Source organism: Patella vulgata, chromosome 5 (assembly GCF_932274485.2).
Source record: "Patella vulgata chromosome 5, xgPatVulg1.2, whole genome shotgun sequence".
Lineage (NCBI taxonomy): Eukaryota > Metazoa > Mollusca > Gastropoda > Patellidae > Patella > Patella vulgata.
Genome location: NC_065883.2, coordinates 44,184,083 through 44,208,224, shown reverse-complemented (window position 1 = coordinate 44,208,224; position 24,142 = coordinate 44,184,083). Strand labels below are relative to the sequence as shown.

The 24,142-nt window shown below is 39.3% G+C and overlaps 1 long non-coding RNA gene across 1 annotated transcript in view; it reads left to right on the top strand.

Moving 5' to 3' along the window:
- Positions 1–24,142, top strand: part of LOC130013018 (uncharacterized) — a 154,689-nt gene that overhangs the window by 5,441 nt on the left and 125,106 nt on the right. Inside the window, exons 2-3 of the long non-coding RNA XR_008788291.1 lie at positions 11,832–11,976; positions 14,043–14,226. This is a non-coding gene — a long non-coding RNA (uncharacterized LOC130013018). The remainder of the gene's footprint in view (positions 1–11,831; positions 11,977–14,042; positions 14,227–24,142) is intronic.

Here is a 24,142-nt window from a genome sequence, read left to right as displayed (position 1 = left end):
TGGAGATTTGTATTTAAAAAGTTGTTGTTCGAGATTTGTTTTTCGTTGTATTTCTCTGGTGAAATGTAAATGTAGGCTGATTTTTTGATTTTCTAAAAAGAAAATTATCTTTATATTAAAATACATTTTACAAATCAGATATGACAAATGTCTGATTTGTAAAACAAATATTGATTTTAAGATACAAATGTTAATTTTAGTGTACAAATATCGAAATATGACAACAAATGAAGAAATAAGAATTATAAGGACTATGATTTAAGAACTAAGAACACTGAATAAAGGACTGTTTGGTCTTCCATACAAAGCAAAAAAAGAAGAACAACACATGTGATCTTGAACTAGAAGCACTTGTTAAACCGCGATAAAAGTCATTCTACAGATTATTTGCCAAATAATGTAGCATGCGCACGTTACTGGGTTTGAGCCGATTTCTCTTGTTAAACTGCAGGATGGTGGTTCTGAATTTTTCTTCTCGTGTTCTTTCCACCTCTTGAGTGGATTATCAGTTCTCGTGTAGTTCTCGAACACGGTCTTGGTAATTCCTAGGCTTTGGTGTTTTCTTTGTCACCGTGGGCGCAGTGGGTCCTTTCGTAGGCCCTATAGCAATCGAACGATGAGCATCCAAATAGGACCTGCAGCTTCTCATTTTTCGCCTGGGTCCACTTCTAATTGGCTGACTCTTGCATGACGCCACATTCCGTGCCGGGGAAGTATGAGAGCTACGTAACCACGTTTCATTTTTATGTGCTTCCAAAGATTAATCGTCGTTCCATAATACAACAGGACATGTTTAGAGCCTGCTTTAGATGTAGCGTTCTTGGTCTTGGGGTTTATGACAAAATATTCCCAAATAGCAGATTTCTTAACCCCGGACCTCTTGAAGACATTGGCAGAGGCGGATTTAAGGGGGGGGGGCGAGGGGTGCGCGCCCCCCTAATTTTCGACAGTGCCTTTTTTTTTACTGCTGAAAGTGCCCTTTCTCAGACCCAAATATGTCCGTTCCCAACCCCATTGCAGGGATCCCAAATGACTCAAACCATCGATTCAAACACACCAGTCTGGTCTAATTAATGCTTCCACTTGCAAACGAATTCTTGTTGTTTAGCTGACGGTGCCCTAATCCTATAGAGTGACTATAGACAGACATCTTGTGGAATCGGCGGCGTATACACTCATGCCCATCACCGACGCGCATGAGTGCAACTTGATGTATCATTGTTTCATGTGTGGACAGTACAAAGTACAAGTTACAAGGCTTAAATAGTGAAGTGGCTAGGGAATAGATTCGTCTTTTTTCCCATCATAATGCCTCGCTCGCTTTGACAATTTTCGAGTCGCATGTTCAACTGGCTTTTTTGCTCGATTTTAAGGCTCTTTTTCAACGATTTCCGAACGTTTACTGAGACGAAAATATCAGTCAAATAGCTCTTGGAATGGCTACAGATGCAAGGAAATGACGGATAATTTTCTTGCTCCCCCCCCTCCTAAAAAAAAAAAAAAATCCACTCTCAGCGGCGTGCCCCGTCTCCGCGGTCAGTGCCCTCATTTTGCGGGCCCCCCCCCTTTTCAAAATTCTGAGATCCGCCCCTGATTGGGGTGAAATAGACGTGAAGAAAAGACGATTTAAGAAGCAGGTTGAAACTTCGATTGACTAAACAGCAGTTTTGTAATCGGCAACGGCCGGGGTCAAAAGGATTGGTGCTAAGACAATAGCTATGTTTTACAGACATGCGCGAACATATAGTTAGTTACCAAGGTAACTAAAGTGATACGGGGATCAGGCGGGATCCAGCAAATTAGGGGCCCGAGCGCGATACTCTGAAAACGATCCGCCTCTGAAGACGGTAGGCCTATATAGGGGTAGACCTCTTACAAGCTGCAGTTAAGCAATCTATTAAGCTTCGAATGTAAATGTGACAAGGAAAGTCGTCTTTAATAATATTTGAGAACAAACAGAATAAATAATGTAGATATTCGAAAATATTCGAATATGGTGATTGCTATTCAAATATTATATTCGACGAGCGAATATTCGTGCCAAACACTAGTCTCTGGAGTGCTAACATTTTTTTTTTTTTTTTTTTTTTGGTCTTTAAACTATATTTTTTTCAGAAATTGAAAGGGATTGCGGATAAGATACAAGCGTTGGCGTATAAAAAGAAATACTAGTTTTTTAAAAAAAACAATATTTCATGATATTCCGACGGTGTATTTAGATTAGTCAAAATGTAAATAATATTGCACGCGTATGCAATCAGTTGCTGATAATACTTGCATACTGAGAAATGAAATAAAATGGGGTTTAACGCCCTACTGTTCTGCATATGCCATATAGTGGGCTATGGCGGAAATTTTGCCCGAACAGTAGCACTACGGCCTACTCTCATATCGAATTCCAACTGTTAATGGTTCTTTTACATGCACGGGAGCTCGGTTTTTCGTCCCATCCGAACGATTATACGGCGTCCCTTGCCAGGCCTTCTGTCCAGCAATACTGAAAAGCGGGGAGGGGTTCATGCCCTGATCCCGATGAACTTTCTTAGTTAACATATGGATCGAACACGAGACCTACAGGTTAGCGAGAACGTCTTACTCACTTAGCCACCGTGGCCCCAATTTGCATACAACAATATCAGCGATTCTACAGATATCTTGATTATACTGTAAAAGATTATTTCTTACATTTCTTCATTATTTTCCTTTTGCTGTAGGCTTTATTTAATTTCCTTTCGTTTATTTTTGCTCTGTATGATTTCGTTTTCCTGAATTTTAGTTTGCTTTGTTAGTTATAGTATTCAGGAACGTTGTATTACGTCTGTTTAAAATATATAAAAAGAGTCAATTCGTATTGCTTGAAGCAGCAACCAACCATCTCGAGTCCTGCTATTTTCCTCTTACGTTTTACTATCGACCCGGGATTGTCATATTGCAAGTGTTAAAAAGAAGTCATTATTAATTCTCTTTCATGCCCTCATTATTTACGTAAATAAACGACACATGTGATAACTTCTTTGTTAATTAATGCGGCTCATTAAGCAACACAATACAATGCATTCACCAGAACCTATGGAAGCATATAACTACCATTCATAATTTCTACTTTTCGCCTCTTCACAACGCGAAAGTCGAAAAGTAGAAGTTACGACAAAATGTGAGGCGACGTCACTCTATACAAGCCAAAATCAACTCGAAAATAGGAAATTAAGAAATAACATACGGCGATAATAGCGCCCCTCGTTTTTTCCTAATTTCTTATTTTCGACTTGCATTTTGGCTTGTATACCGTCTTGTGTTATTTCTTAATTTCCTATTTTTGGGTTGCATTTTGGCTTGTATAGCCTGTTGACTAAGTCGAAAGTCGACAAAACAAGCCAAAATGCAAGTCGAAAATAAGAAATTACGAAAAAACGAGGGGCGCTATTATCGCTGTGTGTTATTTCTTAATTTCCTATTTTCGAGTTGATTTTGGCTTGTATAGCGTGTTGTCACCTCACATTTTGTCGCAACTTCTACTTTTCGACTTTAGTGTTTTGAAGAGGCGAAAAGTAGAAATTATGAATGATAGTTATAGGCTTCGTTAAGAACCTCATAACATCGTAAAAAACATTATTCTATTAGTAAGGGTAGAAAACCCGCACCACACATAACATCAAATAACTAGAAACTGACACAATAGACGTGACTTAGACATTGTAAGCTATAAGAAAACTATCAATTTAAATGAATGTTATCAAGTGTCATGGTTAGAACAATGTATGAAATCAATTAAATTGTAATGAATCGTAATTGTTTATAGACATCTTTTAAGTTGACTGATAATCTAAGTCTATGTCGTTGGACTTATTTAATCGAGTAGTGGAAACTTAAGCTTGTATATTATTTGCCAAAACGTCGTTGAAACATATTATATGCATGCGAACTGATTGGTGGCTTTTTGAGTCTGTTTATTATTCCATTTAATGGGTGTCTTTTTAATGTAGTGTAATATATCTCTTTATAATGTTTATTTCTTTACAACTGTTTATTCATTTGTGTTCAAATAACACCCCACTTCTGACTCAAAACATCCTACAGGAAAACGTTAGTTTTTAACACAATCCAGTCTGTCTTATCACTACTTTCTGCCTCATCAACTTATTGCATCGCATATTACTGTACAAGTCCATTCTGAGAACCAGCTTACGTGCCGATTTTTGCAGATTAAATTACAAGTTTTTAAGTCCTAAAAAACTGGAGAATTTTACTAATTACATCGTTTTTATAACTTTTATATTATTCTGGTATTGATATAGCTAGAAAGAATAAAGGTTTCCCAATTCACTAATACGTGAAAGAAAGAAGAGCTATATATTCGTCAGACATAACGTGATGTCAACGCATAAATTAATGCTACGGTGGATGTGTGTTTTGAACTAATTTTAATACATGTATACAGTATAATTATCTTCTTCCAGAAAGATTAAGCATTTCGTACATACCTTTCTTTTAGACAAAAAATTCGGATGTGAGTTTTAAAGAACATAAACTAACAAAATATTAATAGACAATTTACAATGGCTAATGTGTAGAAACAGACCAATTATTGACTGGTTAATATTGACCTAATGTGTTATAGAACTAATTATCATCTAACTATCTAGACATCGTCATCACCAGCTTGCCCTTTCTTTTATTCACCACCTACTTTAAAGTAAACAATGACATTTCAAGCACGGATCCAGAATTATTTTACGTGAGTGAAAAATCTAAAAAGGTCATATTATACGTCGCGTGTATCGATGGATAGAGCGATTATAGATTATGGGTCAACTATTTAAAGGGTCAATCTCAGAAGAGGGTTAGTGTGTCAGTAATTTTAGTACTGAATTTTACTCCACTACCCTAATATGAAATTGGGAAAACTAATAGCGTTTCATATAAATCTACATGTAAGTCTCCATAGTGGTTGATATTAAACAACCCGATAGAATATTATAAAGGCCTAGAAAGGGATATTTAGAACAAAATAAATCTGCCTATAAGGACACAGAAGCTTTAAATCTTAGGATAATCGATGTAACTCCACAAAAAGAAAACAAATATTTCGAGATATTATGGATAACCCATAACCCTCGCAGTGTTTTGTTTGATTATACCTAATTCCACTCAAACACTACCGGACTCGCGGCTAATTTCTGTCTCAAATTATGACTGGTCAACAGTCGAGACAACAAACAATACATTACAGCGTAACAAAATCAATCAGGATTAAGCAGAGCTCTAAATATATTAACTTAAAAGTATACTGACACAATCATGGCTACATTACGTCATAACGCTCCAAATTTAATATGCTCAATTAACTAACACATAGCAGAATATTGCAGAAACATTAATTGTATGACAAACGAGGCTATCCAAAATAGGTACTGTTGACGTTCTTTGTATACATATATAACGTCTATATGTTGGGTTAGGTATATTTGATTCTCTAGATGTAAAACACATGCTTGCTACAAGATGGAGGCTATATCCCATAATTCAATAGTCCTATATCTATATTTAGTAACATGGAAAACCCCTTATTGGAATAGAATGTCTTATCATTAAACATGTTAAAGGCATATTGTTACATCTCCCCCTTTTAGAAAGAAGTTTAAAGACTTGTGTACATGTAGTTCAAATTAGTATTGTTTTACCATAACTATTTTATTGTACAATAATATGCCTTGTTTTGATTAATAAACAAATTACTGTAAACCATTTCTTTGGCTAATTGTCTCTTTAAAACTTTACTAAAACACTTAATGGAATATCAAGACTCTTTATAAGTCTAAACGTTTTGGAACAATAATATTTCTTCAAGAGTGAGTTTTATATGGTTGATTTTGATCTTGCTGGCAGATATCCCCTGGTTGATGGATTATAGCTTCTGGATTAGGGTTATTCTGGACTTGATTATCTATGACTTGTTGACCATTTACATCAGGAATATCATCAATATTTGGTTCATTGAAATTAAAGTTGACATCAGATTTTCTGATGTAGTCTGTGTAGTCTTGGACTACAATTAGAAATTGGCTTCTTAAATATGGCTTGTGGTCCGTTTGAAAAGTAACACATTTACCATAAATGTAGTGATGAAATTTCTCTAAACTCCATACAAGCGCGAGTAATTCTCTCTCAATATTGTTGTAGCGTTGTTTCGTTGATGTTAAGAAACTGGATTTGTAACAAATTGGTTTCGAGTCTTGCAAAAGTGTACATCCTAGCCCCTTTGTGCTGGCATCGCACTGGATTATATTTGGCTTCTACGGATCATAATATGTGAGAGTGGACATATTTCCATTTTCAGTTTTTATAGCTGTGAAAGCTTATTGAGTTGTTTTTGAGTAATTCTCGTAATAGCGCCGAAATTGTAGCTACTGATGAACTAAAGCGATGAAGGAAGTTGATCATTCCAAGGAAAGAATGTAAGTCTTCCTTAGATTTGGGGGCTTTCATGTTGGTAATATCAGAAACTTTTCCAGGATCTGGTTTGAGACCACCAGGTGTCCATTATGTGTCCGAAGAATTTGGTTTCCTGAACATTTAGTTGAAGCTTATCAGGATTGAATCTGATGTTCTGTTCCCTAGCTCGGTGCAGTTGTTTAACTAGGTTTGAATCATGCTCAAATTCGGTTGCTCCAAATACAAAAATACCGTCGGCAATGCCGGATACACCCTTTAGGTCACCGAAAACTTCATCCATTTTGCGTTAAAATATGTCTTGAATAACAACGAATCCAAACGGAAGGCGCTCGAACTTGAATCTACCAAATGGAGTAGAAAATGTTGTGAGGTACGAGCTTTCTTGATCCAATTTTACCATCCAGTAACCGGATCTAGCATCAAGAACTGAAAAATATTTGGCATTTGATAGTTTTGGTATGATGTTATCAATCGTGCGAGTATAATAATGTTCACGTTTGATGTTTTGATTTAGGTCTCTGGGATCTAAGCATATTCTTAAATCTTTCCCGTTGCCTTATTCAACAATGACGAAGGAATTGACCCACTCAGTCGGTTTGTCGACTTTGGGTATAACTTTTATATCTTGCATAAGTTGAAGTTCATTCTGGATCTTTTCTTGGAGATGAACACTTACGGAACGTGGAGGATTTATGACAGGTATGGCGTCTGACCTCATACGGACTTTATATGGCTCTCCAGGGAAAAGAAATATCCCTTGAAAAACATCTCCATAATCTTGTAACAAAGATTCTCTGGTGATTGATTTTGGATTTTCTGTTTGGATTGAAAAATTCACCTTGATCAGGTCCATTTTCTGGCAGGTGGCAAAACCTAATATGATAGGACCGCCATCTGTTGTGACGTTGAACTGGATAGGATATGTGACGAACATATAAAGTGCATGTTCCTAAATTGTTTATCGCTGCTCCACCATATGCTTTCAGGGACACTATTGGCGGTTTGAGTTTATGATTGCTTCCAAACAATTGTCTGTATATCTTTACAGGTAGAACTTCTGCCTCAGCACCTGTGTGCATTTGCATTTTCAAACGAGTATATCGCTTATGCTGTATATGGGTTTTGACTGGCAACCGTATATAAGATCTTGATCCAGCTTTATGCAAATCCTGTGTAGATTTGTGCGATTCTGTTTTATCGATGCTTGAGAGAGAGAGAGAGAGAGAGAGAGAAATGGGGTTTACCGTCCACTCGACAGAAACTAGGTAATTTCGGGACTAACATATTGTTTAATTTTATTTTAATATTTCGATAATGGGGGGAAACCGGAGGACCCGGAGAAAACCCACGAGGTTGGACAGGGTACCCTACTCGTACAACCGGGGATTCGAAACCACGCCAGTTGACTCAATGACAGGCCTTACGGTACAGCGCGCACGTGCTAACCATTCGGCCATCCAATCCCCCATTATCGATGCTTGAAATGAATAAATTGTTCAAACCCATGTCAAAATGTTTATCGTCACCATTTTGCTCAATTGTGTGTACATGATTTCGCTCTGACATGCAAACATTAGCAAAGTGTCCAAATTTACGACATTTTGTACATTTTTGATGGCTGACTGGGCATCTTCTTCTTGGATGAGGATTTTCCCCACAAAATGGACATTGATTATTTGAACCACTGTAGGCATTATTTGGCCTTTGTTGCTCTTGTCTCTGATGGAGATTTGTATTGTGTGAATGTCTCTTGATGTGTTTCTTTGGTTGTCGCTGGGTATTTCTATATTTAGAATTGTGAGGTTGAGCATAATAATTATTATTCCTCTTAATTTTATGGACAGAATTGTCGGAATTACAAGCAGATGAAGCACCATTCGAATCCGAACCCATTTGCTTCATCTGTTGGCTTGTGCATTCCTGTATACGGGCTAGTTTTATGGCCTCATTTAATTTGAGTTTATTTCCAAGCGAAATAGACTTGAGGCGAACTTTCTCACAAGATTCGTGGTAAAATGTTTATTTTGTCTTAAATATTGGATATCAGAAGCATATCTTTTCCCGGTAGGATGACAACATCAATGCTGATTTAAACATACATTATGCGAGAGCTAAATCTGCCGAGTGCAGGTCTTTCTTTAGGCCTGAAATGTTATCTAAATTATTAATTAGACATTAATTGATTTATCCAGACCATGATCAACTCTCGATGCTAGCGCCAGCCTGTGATATTTAGCGGATTGGAATACATTTTTTGAAAAATGATTAAACGTTAAAATGAATAATCGAGACTTTGTTTTTTTTATCGTACCGACTTTAGTAATGATAATCGAGGCTAGGCCTAATATTCAATCGATAATATCTCGGTTCAGAGTGGAGCAATTTTCAGAATATTCTTTTTAAGTTTTCTATTTTTTTTTTAACTATTATAGCGAGAACTGTGAACTCTTTATCTAATCTCCCATAATGCCCCTTTCGTGTTTTCAATGTCGAAGACTCTGGATGATATTGAGTTAGAGATTTAGCTACTTTAAACATTGGGTTATCTCCACATGTAGAATCGTTTTTATTATCTGTTAGACCACACAGCCGACGAAGACTTTTTTCACCATCTTATAATACATTTATTCAATTGGCCTAAATTTTAGGTAAGCTCCCAGATCAAAGAGACAGACTGGATAAGTGGATAAAAATACGACTTTCAACAATGGCACTCAGGAGAGATTTGATTGGAAAATAAAAATAGACACACTCCGTCAAATACCCAAGTTTTAGCACTCGGTACAACAAAGGCTAGAAAGGGATTTCAGTGGCCATTGCTACAGGGATATGTGGATAACCCAGCCTAAAACATACGCATTCCATTCAAGGCTGTAATAATATTCAATCGGGTGTTACAGACGTGTTCGCCAATAACATATTTGTCGCTGTGAATATTAATATCCCCTTCTAGACCGCAAGAATGAATATTCAATCGGGTGACCCATATGGTACATACACATATTCTTGAAAGTGGGCCTTTATGTCCATATGATGGAGATCATATATTTAGCGAACGGTAAAAACCGGTTGGCGTTTACCCCTTATATATGTCGATTTATTTCGTTATAAATATCCCCTTCTAGGCCTTAATATTATTGAATTAGGGAATTAAACATATAAATCTACCTAGATTCAATCTGTATAATTAAAAGTATATCTTTATTTCGTTTCGTCTTTAATGAGATAAATACATTGATAGACAACACTGTAAAAGCTAACGTTCTCTGATTATAAGTCTTAAATGAAACCAACACTGTATTTTACGTCAGCTTCCACCTTGGGTGATATCGGCGGCGAGGAGCATACGTGTTGTTTGTTGTTTATTAAAGATTTAACGTCCAATACAATGAATATGATATTATGGACAGGTTGATTTAATTAAAATATTTACACTTGAAAATTGTTAAAAACACAAAATAAAAAGGTCCTCGGATACCAAAAGTTTCTTAAAGCATACTTATAAATTCGCTGTTGTCTACTTCCATTGTCATAATAAGGTTAACACAGGAGGTCCAACTGACTGATGTTAGGCGTCATCAGAGTGGATAAAAAAAAAACCGTTGGGAAAAAAGAATCCGCTGGCTTTATGTGGAAAAGCGAAGTGCTCGCAGTAAAAACCAAATAGCTGGACCCGTAGATTATTTACATATTAAAAGTGTTCGTCCGATATGTTCCATGTTGTTAACCATTAACTAAGAGTTCAAGACTCCAAGTTTAAAAGTTGTAGGCATTCCATTGGAGTTTTCCTTGCGTATGGCTCTCCACAGTTAAAAAGTTACCCGAAAAGAAAAGAAGAGCCAGCAGCAACACAAATTGAACCATTTATAGGAATAAAAAAAATTTAAAACAGAGGAGCATACTAAATGTCTTCCTTTTTATAGCAGCATTATGCATTCCTAGCAACTAGTTAGGAACTAGTTCATAGCAACCACTTTAGTTAAAACACTAATTAAAGTGTATTGTTTGTAACTTAAGATGCTGCCATCACATTTCTTGCTAATACTCCAATACAGCCTATACCAGAATTCATCTAATTAAGGCAGCATATAGAGTAATCTCTAAAACAACAAGAGAGGTGTTATAAGATTTGAAATATATAATGAATTGCTAACTATTACAATACGCCTCAGCTTCAATTTGATGAAATTTGTTGGGGTTGTTAACGAACAATAACAACACCTAGACGGACGGCTGGGGCCATTTCAATATCTCTTCCGACCTTCCTGCGGAGAGGGGTAAAAATTTAATTCCAGAATTGTCTTATAGGCAAAAGCTACGCTATGTGTATACACATATCTGAAAGATATCTCGGAAATATCTGAGATGTGCCCTTTAATCTAACCGTTAACGATGGATCTTAGTTTTGGCAATGGAGAAGGAAACTCGAAGAGGACTGGTTTATATGGCAAAAGACGATTGATTTCCGTAAATACCAAAGATGGGGATCTAAAACTTTCCCTAAATCAACATAATAATTTGTTAATGAGACAAAGAGCATGAAATTACAGTGTAGAAGTTTGAAAACACGAATTATTGATAACTCATATCACGTAGCTATATAGCATTAATATGAGTAATTAATGAGTAATGATTATAGTGTGGAAGCTCAGCTGACATGAACTTTCTGTCATATGTGTCTCATTAATCATGTTTAGTAGTTGCATACCCACGTCACCAATAAACAGTCACATGGGACTATTAAAAGAGAACAAAACATTTTAATTAAGATAAATCACCGTATTCTTTATGTGGATTTAATATGTAGGATTAACATTTGATAATTAAAGGTTTATATTTATAAAGTTTCTTTGAAGAACAGAAATACAGTCGCCCTGGCGATAATATAATTTTCAACTTTCTAGTTGGCCAAAAAGCTAATAATGACATTTTTGTACCAACTGGGTGGGTTACTATCTAAAACTTTCGGAAAATATGAACGCGATCTGTAAGTACAAAGTACAGTACTAACATCTGAAAAGGAATCATATTTTAATATCAATACTACGTTAGCTAGATAATTTCTGGGGGGGGGGGGTAAATAAAAAAAATCTAGCTAAGGCAAATAGTGTTTTACAAATGTACATGCATACATAATGCATTAATATTATTGAAAGATTAATCTTTAGTGAAACTATTGAAAATACAGTGTAATGGCGGATTCAAAAGAAAATCAAATAAGTTGAAATATTTCACCTTGAACGAGTTGCTGTTTTACTTGCTATTATCGTTGTAAAGAGATTCCGAAACTTCACACTACAGTTTAATAACGTGGAACAAATTTTGGATTTATACAAACGCCTAATTGAACTGTTCTGGATCATTATCGTCTTTTTCAGATCATGAAACTGTCAGAAATGATATTGTGCGTAATGGCGGTACTATTGGTGACGCTCACTGTTGGGAATGGTGCTCCACAATGGCGTCCACAGGGAAGATTTGGAAAGAGAATAGATCCAACATTATCCCTTTTCCTACACAGAGGTAAGAATTGTAGGTGTTAACATGTCATAGATTTTACATATAGGAGTAGGCTAAGTTATCTGACGACTGGCTTTCTAGGCGTCAATAAACCTGAATATTCATCTTCTAATTGTCAGATTTGAGTAATATCTGTTCCTTTATATTGGCGCCATTGCAGTCATCTCGGAATCGAAGTAGACAAAATAAGCATGTCATGTTTCATGTTGTAGGTACTGGATTGGTGGAGCGTTAGGCTTTTTTTCGTTAGCGTCGCCTCCTGGAAGAACAATAAGGTGATTAGCGTCTGGGGCCCAGCTCCTGGTTCGAAAAGAAAAACAACATTGCTACCCCCCTCCCCCTGCTAACAACAGCAAAGGCATTAGATGCAATTATGTACTACTTGGGGAATTAAAATATGATTCCACACAAACATTCTCATTGAATCGGAAAAACTTGACAAAATAACATCTAAACTTTCTTCTAATTCTTACTTCAATGCCTAATATCGTGATGGCATATAATTATATCAAAACATTCATTAAATTTGATATGAACAAAAGCAAAAGAAATCGCTCCAAAATCTAACAATATCTCTCTCTCTCTCTCTCTCTCTCTCTCTCTCTCTCTCTATATATATATATATATATATATATATATATGGTTTAACATCAACTAGACACAAACTACATGTAGGTCATTTCAACAATTTTTATTGAGTAAGCAAGTGTCTGAAATAATCTGAAATAGTAATGTACAAAGTAATATACTGTTTACGTCTTTCTTGTTTCTACAGGCTATGGGAGTCACATAATGACTTAAACTACAGTAACATTTCATTTCATTTGCATCGTCCCGGTACACAGAACTTGCTGTGATGGTCTTACCTTTCTTTAGCGGATATTTCTTAGCATCACTCAGAAGTTTCGATGGCCATTTAATTTACCTGCAGCTGGGTAAATTGGAACACGGGGATGAAAGTTTCCCTACTTTAGCCAATGCGCAACTCTCTCGCAAGTGCAGGTGCATAACGTAGGAATATATTTTGTGGAAGCCAAGTTAAAACTTTTGAAATTTACTGATATCTAAATATATAAAGTCACGGGACAAAACGACATTGAAATATTTTGCCATTAAAATTGCTACAGTTCTGAACAAAATTTCAAAACTTTTGAACATTAAAATCGTGACAATGTGTATAAAATGTTCTAGCCTGCTACTGGTCTGCTTATGTTTCATCGGTTGTAACCTATCCTTTAGACATAAACCTTAATTATTCATGAAAAATGATGACGCCGGACTGTCATTTCATCACCGGTTTTGATTAGGCTTTTCATTTTATAGTGCTTTATATCGGCATAGTTCCTGGAATCACACAATTGTGAGATGGCGTATTTTTATTTTAGCGTGTACAATTAATAATGAATTGAAATAGGGTTGTTTAAGAAACTAACTATATAAAACGACTAGAGCAATCAGTACTTGACATATGATTATTTACTATATAACAATAGATACATGATTTATGTATTAAATACATTAGAAGTGTGTAAATATGGTAATGGAGCGCATCACCTAACATTGATCTTATCTATACGTTTATTTCACTTGAACAATTTCATTATAGAAGACATTTTAGTGTAAACATATGCATCTGTATAGATTAATTTCCGCTCCATACAAACTATCGCAAGCGTGAAGTCGTCATCTTGTGTTTGTTTTCTACATTTACTTCACTGTTTTAAATGTAGGATTAAAAATATTTTGAACCTTGTTAGCATCAGGTTTTGAGTTAATATCAAGTTTAATTTAACATTGATCGGGTCAAAGAAATTCGATTCTAATCATCAAACAATATAATAATTATTCATGGATTGTTTGCTTACGCCATTATTTCCAATATGAAGATTTTCTAACACTAGGTTTCATCCATTGTTTACTTCAGTTTTTTTTAGTTAAAACGTCATGATGTAAACCAATCAAAATCACCAAAACGAACCAACAACATGTATACCAATAAACATTGTCAGTATTGCACGATAAAATCTGTAAAGCACTTATATTATCCATTTCCATTATGTATTTTAAAGGGCTAGAAAAAACATACAATCTACCAGAGAAAGATTACTTACCCCAAGAAAAAATATTTCTACCAGAAATAACGGGCGAAATATCCATAGAAGGATTGGGCACAGATGCTAGAGAACATTTATCGAAGCTTTTACACAGATTATGTTCGGAATCCGGATTAGATAACGTCCCAAGATGCTCATGGTAAGTTTATTACAGACGTTAACCACAATATTAAAATTCACAAATATCTCTCGTAATTGAGACATGTTTTGGAAGGTAAAGAGGTACCCAATCTCCGTGCTACTGGTAAGCAACAACAAAATACTAGTTCTTTACTAGTTATATAATGTATAGCAAATAATATAAGGCTTCCCAAATTATGCTACATGGTTATCGTGGACATACATTGAGTTCTGTTAAAAACTACCAGTCCCATTTTTTTCAAAAATTACGGTATCAAAGTATCAAATGACCGAATAGTTTATATGCACAGTACTAATTGTATGAAGGATGTAAGTTTGAACACAAACGTTTATAAAGATCCATCAAGCCATCTTGAATGTCTTCTGGGGGTGTGCTCCAGAATAATAATTTCATACCAAAATGTGTTACAGTAGAATATTTATTCAACTGAGAATTTTTGAATGCGAAAACGAACGGCTGATATATGTGAACACAGTTTCGTAAAGATATCATATATTCTCCGCAATACAAATTGTACATGTATACCGAAGTCAACAATTTTTGTAAACAAATCTGAGAAACTGTAATTAGCAAAAAACATAAAAAGTTGTGTGTACACAGTTTCATAAACATATATTCACCGGTTTAACTGAGAAATGTGTAATTAGAAAAGGTATAACTACTATTTTAGATTGGATGTGTGTACACAGTTTCGTAAATATATCTCCAATGGCTCCCCGGAATTGCCATGGGAGAAATACCGGGGCAGAAGGACAGACGGGCGTAGTCAATTTCAAAATCCCCGCCCCCACGCCTCTTAACTTCGTTCTGCTCGGAATAATCATAACGACAATATGAATTTGTAAATATTAGAAAATCTGTTCAATAACAGACCAGACGAATATATTGCAAGTTAGAATTGAAACTAGTGTGTGGTTTTGGTATCAATGACTGATAATAAAATAATAATAATAATAATAAGAGTACTGACCGGTTTCGGTACGCCAGGTCACGCATTGTCACATCAACAAACAAGTTGCACCATAAATTATTTAGCATAGTAACATCCGATACCTATTAAAGCAGAAAAACCTGTTATTATGAACTGTTGATAAAATCGAAAGTTATAATTCAAGGTGAAACCGGAAGTAAACAAAATCGAAATTCAAAAATCGGCTCCTTAAGAATTTGAAATAGGTTCAATACAAAAAAAACACGTTTTCGAAAATCGGAATTAAAATGGCGGCGGAATATCAATTTGAATGTTTTTTGTAAAATTCAATATGGCGGCCAAGCGGTTGAAAATGTTATTGAACAAGGTCTTTGAAAACGAAAGATAATATCTGGGGCTAAAACCACTATATGCCATTTTTGTCTATTTTGAAAATGGAGAGAACTATTCATGTTCGCGAAAAATCGGAAGGCCTCGGTAATTTCCAAAAGTTTCCGAAAGCCGTCACAAACTTTCTCAATATGCCATTGTGAAGGCATTAATGTTTTCCTTATTCCAACCAAGTATCAACTTGATACATCAAATAGTGACGGAGATACGCCATCTTGAATGTCGAAAAAATGACGAAGAAAACTTTCGCAAATCTTTGAAGCTAATATTAATCGAGCGAAATTTCGATTTCGAAAAACCGTCAATCAGATTCCATAAGGGATTCGTCCAAAGACGCCAAAACTGAAAACCCAAAGAAGACCCGTTGAGAAATAACCGATATAATATGGGCAATCTGGGATTGCTTTTTGTCCCATCCGTTAAACGCTTCCTGTTTGTCAAAAATGACCCAATTTATGTTTAATATTAAGTTGCACGGTGGCACACTTTGCCTACGTTGGTAGAATGTTTGCACCGTGCACAGTTTTGGCTGCAACTTCTGACTAAAATCGGCAAAAAACAAAATAATAATAATAATAACTAGATCTGCCAGGCAGATATGAAAGCTTTTTAATATTCACGGTCACTTCCTGTCACATGTCATGGGTTATATAAACAATCTCAACAAGAAAAAGTAATCATTAAAATCGGTAAAAAACTCGCGAAGTTCATGCAATTTTTCACTCGTAAACAACTTCGTAGGCAAGAAAAACGTCAAAGGTAAAATTCGAAATTGCGACATTTTCAAATACTAATAATTTGACCCTGGTCGCGGGTCATTTCGGTAATAAGAGACTTATTCTTAAAACTACGGCCTATTGTGTTCATTTTCATGTTCATGTTTACAGACCGATTGTTGTAAGCATCAAATGGCTTAGTTAATGGTTTACCATCAACATTTTACCCGATGTTAAAGTTTGACATTTTCTTTAAACATGTGGTTACCATGCAAGATACGCCCACATTTTTCAAGAGATGGACAGAGAACAAGGCAAAAAAAAAATGAAACGATTTTTCGTACAATCAGGGGACATAATCAAGGAAGTTACGGTCCGATATGCGTGAATCTACAGGAATCTAGATGTTCGGGATATAAACATATTTTAAGCTTCATCAAAACCAGATAAAATTATGACTTCTAGAGGGTCCCAAATAAAAACCGATACTTAAACTGCTCAACAGTATAACCGTCCCTAAAAATATATATTATCTTACCTTCGATAAAATCAAATAAAACCCTGAGTTCTAGACAATCAACAAATAAATTGAGCAACGTTTCAACAGAATTATTACATACTGGACAAAGATTTACTTTATTAATGAAAAACAATTTCTCTTTGGTCCATAAAATGTTGTGCAAAATCTTAAAATCCAACTGAATTAAATCTGGATTTTTAAACACACGATATAAGTAATCCCAAGCTAATTTCCAGTTAACATTAAAACCCAGATTTGTCCAGAAAACCATACTAGTTGGGGGAATAATAAAATATAATATAAAATTTTGGTTTTAAAATCATAACTATCGACCCAGTAGTTAGGGGGCCTGTTGCGGGACGCACTGACCTTTGACCCCCGTGACCTTGGCCCCGTGAACTTAGCTTTGACCCCGTTACCTTGGCCTTGGCCCCGTGACCTTGCACTGAATGACATTTGACCTAGTTTACCAGTGACCTAGTTCGTCGTGACCTGACCTTGCAGTGAGTGACCCGACCTAGTTCGTCGGGACAGGAGGGCGAGAAAGAGAGGGGCGCGCACACGGGAAGAGAGAGAGAGAGAGCGAGATAGAGAGAGAGAGAGAAGAAGAAGAAGAAGAAAAAGAAGGAGGAAAGAAGAAGAAAAGACAGAAATAAGAAGGAGGGAGAAAAAGGGAGGAAGGGGAAACAACTCTTTTGCATTGATTATGTTGGCCCTGAAAAGGTATTAACCCCCACAAGTTGTGCAAAATCGTTTATCTTTTCGATCTATTTTGCTTGTTACATCTCTGGCTTCGACACTCCTATTTATGGCTCGGGACAGGGCGAGTCTAATGTGTTGGGACGATACCATTTTTCACCAATCAGAATAGCATGACGTCACAAGAAAAACATGACGTCACAAGAAAAACAGACACGTGATATGTTGTCGACAAGGCATTTTATTGAACATTTTATGGTTACAAAAGAAATCAAACGAAAACTTACAAAGTTATCATGGCAAAAGAGAAATTTTAAACAAAACGAATTTTCAAGCTGGGAAAATGATCCCTAGCCCATTGTTCGACCAGTATATCGTTTACATGATACACGCGATCGAAAACGGAAAGGGGGTATGGGAAAGGAACGTGAAATCGATGACACAGAAAATACAAGCAATAATGTCCGCACACGACACTGTCGAGTCCTTGAATCCATCTGGGTTAGTAGTCGAGTTGTTGATCTTGAACGAAACGTCGAAAGGCTTCTCCATAGATATCAGGGTGACGTGATCTGGCCCTTCGCACACAAACACGGTCCAATGTTTGCCCGGTTGGTCTTCGTCGTCCGCGTTGATGACGTGGGCTTTGGGATACGAGGTCGGGTGCAGTATATCCAGGTGATTACGAGCCCACACGCCCCCGAAAACGATAGAGGGGAGATGTTTTTTTAAAACTCGTGTCGATTTCCAAGACATTGTCGTATTCGGCAAACAGAACAAGACTGGGGTGATTTGTCGGGGCCGCACCGAACTTGAGTTCCAAAGACAGGTTACGTGTCTCTTTCGGATGAAAGTAGTTACCGTCGGCTCCGTGGTCGTTGGTCAAATCGAAACAATACAGGGTGTACCCATTGATATAGTCGTGAAAAGGGAGGTCTAGGTCTTCTCTGGTGTTTAAGACGGCCACCCTTTTCATCAAATCCATGTAGGGTGCGATGGCTTGTCGCTGGGGAAAGTTCACGTCGTATTCGCTCACGATTTCCCCGTGCTTGGTCAGTTTGATGTTTTCCAATTGATTGTGTTCGAAATGGAACGGATTTCTGTTTTTTCTTCCGTCGTAGGCCGTGTTGCGCATTATCCCCACAATCAGTCTCTTCGGCAGGATTTCCTTGTCGAACAGATTACCTAGGATGACCATGTCTCGGACCACCAAGCGATTCAGGTGATTGAATTTGCTGTTCGATGTGTGTCCGGGTACTGGGAGCCAGTGTGACGAACGGGATATCCAGGTAGGCTTTGGTGAACTCGACTTTGTAGTCTTCTGCATAGTTGCCTTCGCTGTACATCAGAAAAAATTTCGGGGACTGTTTTTCCAATTTCTATCTTCAATCGCTAATCAAATACCGATCTTGTAGACACATGTCCAAGTGTAGACGTGACTGCAGTTCAAAGGTGCGACTGGCAGCGATGACTTTCTGACGTTGTTCCAATCCTTTGTTATTCGGCGCATGTCGTACACCGTCCACAGTGGTGGCGACGGATCTCGTGGAATCGAACTGATTGGCGGTGTCTTTTTCCCACAGGACTTGTTTCGACAGGTGATCGTTCTTGGCCCCCTTACCGAAACTCAACAAAGTCTCCAAGTAAGCCCGGTGGGGATAGTTCTGCAGAGAGGTGGTGACCAAGCTGTTGACATTTTTTTCCCAGGCGTAATTTGATGTCTTTGAACAACGAATGAAACAGGTTGTTAATGGGTGCTACTTGACTGCCCGCATCCAGGTCACTCCCGTCGTTCTTGGTCACCTTCAGGTCCAAATGCAGTGTCATGTTGGCCAAATCGATGTAATCGTCGGTGCTATTGGAAATATGAAATTCGTGGTTCAAGTCGGGTGTCAGCGGATACTTTCTGATATTGGTCACATTGTGTATGGCCGTCTGCGTGTCGGGTACGCTAAAAAAATGACAGGAATCATTACGCATTACCTGCGTAGCCATGATCGAAGACATCTAGTTTGCGTCGTTTGTGAGAGGTGACCTGTGTCTTCTTCTTCCTCTTCGGACGATGTGAAGTGGATGGGGATCGTGAGGGGGCTTTTATAGGTTCCAGGTGGGCGACTACGTTTTTGAGTGTGTCGGACACCGTGTTGGACACCGACTTTCTTCTAGTTCTATTTTCCCGACCGCTGACGGCGTCGAGCACGCTCTGTCCCACTTTGGGTAACACTTGGGCCACATTCTTTTTCACGGCCGCTTTGCCGGCCGACCACAGAGCCTTTCCCACTGATTTGACGGCATTCAACAATCCCGACCATCGCCCGGCAACCGTTGTCGCAGAATTCCCCCCTGTACACTACCAGACCACTACCGGCCCCTCGCTGTCTGAGCACCCCGCTTTTGTACACTTGAATCATCGTCGGCGACGGAAATGAAATTAGACCACCATCTTACCGTCGAGAAATGGCACGGCGTTTCCCATTCCGTTCCTTATATAGAGACCAATGGAGTTTAGTCGACTGTACTTCAGTGGTAAGTATTGAATCCTGGCGTAACGATGATACAATCTGAGGTTCGATAATGTCCGTGTACACGTAAAACAGATCGTACTGGATTTGAAGATTTGGGGTGTGTCGGGCGTAGTAAGGCAGGAGACTTTGGCCATCGTCGCCGGTCATTTCTATGGACTGCAGGGAAATCATCATTTCGTTTCCCGTCCATCCCAACATGGACACGATGGGTCCACGCAGACGAACATCGATTCTCGGCAACATGTCAAAGTAGAAAAGCGCCTGCACGTGATTGATTTTCAGATACACTCTATCGTTGGTGTTGTCACTCTTGATGTGTGTTTCCATTTCGATCGATCCCTTGGCCTCTTCGCCTTTGACACCCTTGAAACAATACGAGGGATCGATGCTGTGGTGTTCCCAGCATACCTATACTTTGGGTTCTTAGGTCGAGGGCGACCAAGAATGAACGCGTAAGCCGATCGTATTGTCTCGGTGATCGATGTTATTCCATTGGTCAGGTAACGTGATCATTGACAGCCCCACTTCCCATTCCCGGTGATCGACGAGAAGTGGTGGATCCAGGTGTTTTGATACGTGGACACGGTGTTGTCGGGATACCACGGCATGGAACTTCCACAACGTGGTCTGTGATCCGTCGGGTTTGAAAGCCAATTGGGACAATGAAACACCCGCCACGACGTACACTAAAATCACTTGACAGAAAAAGACGATTTCCGCTTGTGGCACACGTTTTCCCAAGAGTGACCAATTGTGGGAAGTCGCGGATGGGGACGTGGTTTCGTCTTGCATTTTGACTGACACCGGCGTCTCTCGCCTCTATTTATACGTTTTGGATACTGCTCCTATTTATACGCTTTGGAGGCTGGTCCTGTCGATCCACGAATTAAAATTCGCCGGATAACCCAACCATTTCACCAACTATTTGTCTTTTTTTCTTTCGAGTACTCTTTCGATGGGAAAGATCTCGTCGTCGTTGACTTGACCCGCTTGCAATTCTTCGGGATAGAAGGTGCCTTGTATGGGTTCGCCTCTTTTGTCCAATAGTTTGTAACCGGGGCCGACGTTGGGTGCGACGTTAAACGTTCCCAGAGTCCAGTTCGGCCAGTAACCTGTGTCGAAGGCACCGTGTTTCGGCAAAGCCAAACGTACGGTCGTACCGACGTCCATTGTTCTCTTTTTCCTTTTGAGGGGGCGTGGGGGTGTTGTCAACATCCATTCGTGTTCCGGACGAACGTCTGTGGATGCCATACCGATGGTCCGATGTCGTCTGGCGTTGTAAGCTCGAACCAAGCACGTCAATGTACCGTTGTGTTTGTCGATGAGTAAAGTATCGCCACATGCGCTCTTTCAGTGTCCGTTGAAATCGTTCCACCACACTGGCCTTGGTTTCGACGTTGTGTGTCACGAAAAAATGAATTGTTTTCTTTTTCAGGTAAGCTTGCATTTTTCGATTGAGGAATTCGGTGCCTTTGTCCGTCTGAAGTCGCTGGGGTTGTCGACTTTGAAAGATGCGACGTAAGGCGTCCACCAAACTATCCCCTGTCTTGTTTTGAGGGGCAACACCCAAGCGTACTTGGAAAACACGTCGATGACGCACAGCAAGTACCTGTATCCCTCATTCTGCTGGGCCAAGGTCGACATATCGCTCAAGTCGGATTGCCACTGATGATCCATGCCGGCCTCCACCGTGGGAGTCCGAGGGAATTTCTTTTTCAGTGGTTTGTGCAAGGTGTACGGCCTTTGTTGTTTCAACCATGTTTTGACTTTGTCGAAGGGCACACCGGTAGCTTTGTGGAGACCAAGGGCTCCACAAAAAGCGGCCGGCTGTTTCGGGTCGTAATAGACTTTCTTCAGATTTCGTTCTATGTTTCAGCCGGTTTCCATGTGATCAGGCTATTTATAGTTATTGCAAGGGGAGCTATCTGGCTCGTCTGGTAGGTGTACACGTAGTAGGGATATCCGTACTTGAGATTTTCTTCTTTCTCGCGCGTCGCGGCGGAACGGGAGTCCGTGCGGGTGGCGTGGACAACACATTCCACCATTCTTGATTGCCGGTGGCTTCGTGCGGTATGTTCGTAACTTTCAAACTTTGCATCACGCCAAACCATCCCAGTGGAGCCTAAGTATTCTTTCGTCGACGAACCAAATCGTTCACGATGTCGATGGCATTGGTGCCGGGTACGGATGCGCTTCACCACGTTCTCGGTCACAGGAACGTTGCCGCGAATCAGGTTTCCAATACACTCACACACACCGTCGACGATGGGTTGAGCCTAGAGCTGAAGAGGGCGGTCTTTGGGTGCAGTGTTCAATAGGTACCGCAGTGTGTCCATGACTGAGCTCGGGGCCGTTCTCCGGTTCCCTTTTTATACCTTTTCCCCCATAGGTTATCCCCCAAATAATGTAGATAGCCTTCTAAGCCACTGATGTTTACCACCCTGTTGTCCTCCCAATAGTTTAGATACCAAAGGGGCTAAAGCTGGGAGGGCCATAGCGAGCAATGCACCAATGGCACCACCCTGTTGATCGAGAAGTCGCTGTTTGGCGTGGATTAGTCAATTTGCGAAGCAATGCTTGATATTGGTTCAACTCCTTGGGACTCAGACCCCTTCCGTGCTGAGCGATCCGTCGAACTAATTTATTTCGTTTTTTGTTTCTTTCCTCTGTCAGTTTTTCCTTCCATCGCAGCAAGATACGAATCACCCCACCCCCCGAAGAACCCACGTCCTCCAGGTTTAATACGCCATATCGGGTCGGGAGTCAGATGTTGTAACTTGCGAATGAAGGACTTCAGTCCTTTTATAGAACTTTCTTTTCTCTTCGGGGTCTTCAAATGATCGGAGAGGGAGACCGAGAAGGGAATCTTGTGTGGCGTGGAGGTGTGACCGGTAAGGTGAGACGTGGTGGTGTGACCGGTAAGGGAGACATGGGGCTGACGGGTGATGTCAACGAGGGCAGCCATTGTGATGTTGGTGCCCTCATTCTCGTACGAGTCTGCCTTCGTACCTTGGGACCACGAAGGTCCGGCGACAGGGTCGGGAACGTCGCTCTGGGAAGGGTCGGAGGCGGGTGTTTCCGCTGCCTATTCTTCTTTCGCGTCATCGTGACTAACATAATCAATTCGAGGGTGTAGATCCCCTTTTATACTTTTTGGACGTTGGCGATGGGCGGTTCCTCTTGGGGTAAAATGTTGGATCTCAAACGCAAAGCTTCGGGCGTGTCGGGTTTCAAATCAATGAGTAAGTAACTGCGAGAGGTACTCGTCGAATCGGCGTAAACTTCCTGCATATACTTGGAGTGGGAGCGGTACATCTGACGGTCCAACACGCCAATTTGTGAGGCGTCTCAGGGATTTTTGAACAAGACCAAGTAATGGGCATTCAGGCTGATTGTACGCTGTTGCTTGTCGAACAAGTTTTGCACAATGTAAATGACACTCGTGTCGTTGCAATATTTTCGTACATCAAATCGTCCACGACCAAGACTTGTGGACCCTTGCCGTGATCCATCACGTCGGCAATGTGTGTCAAACCTTTGACGTAAGTGTAAGGAAAGCGATCGTAACTCTCTTGCCATTCCCCGTAGGCCCACACGATGCGCTGGGGAGGGATATCGAACAGGGATGTTTGGAGAAATTTCTGCACAAAGACCGTCTTTCCAACACCCGTTGGACTTTTGACTAACTTGGTAAAGGGGTGTTTGAACGCCACACCCATCTTACACGGTTCCCCCCCCCCTGCCTTTTTCCCATGCCTTTTATACTTTCGCGCCCACCACAGAACAACAGACATGGAGTGAATCAAGAACAGAATTTATTTTACAAAAAATACAAACATAGCATGGCATTCAATAAAACATTCAATACAAAAAAATAGTACTAAGGAAAATAAAAAATGTTAGTTATCACGCTCTCTCTTCGGGATCTCTTGTCTCATCCAGGGTACATTTCTCGGGACGCGAGGAATCCAATACACTTTTCCCAAAAGTTTCTGCATCGTATCGTGTGGGTGCCAGTCTTCCACCTCGGCAAACGTGACGACGACGGGTATCCATTCGCTCATATAGAAACAGGGGGGATACGACAAGACTTCGGACATATCTCTCGGACCCGCATATTGGATGAGTGCTC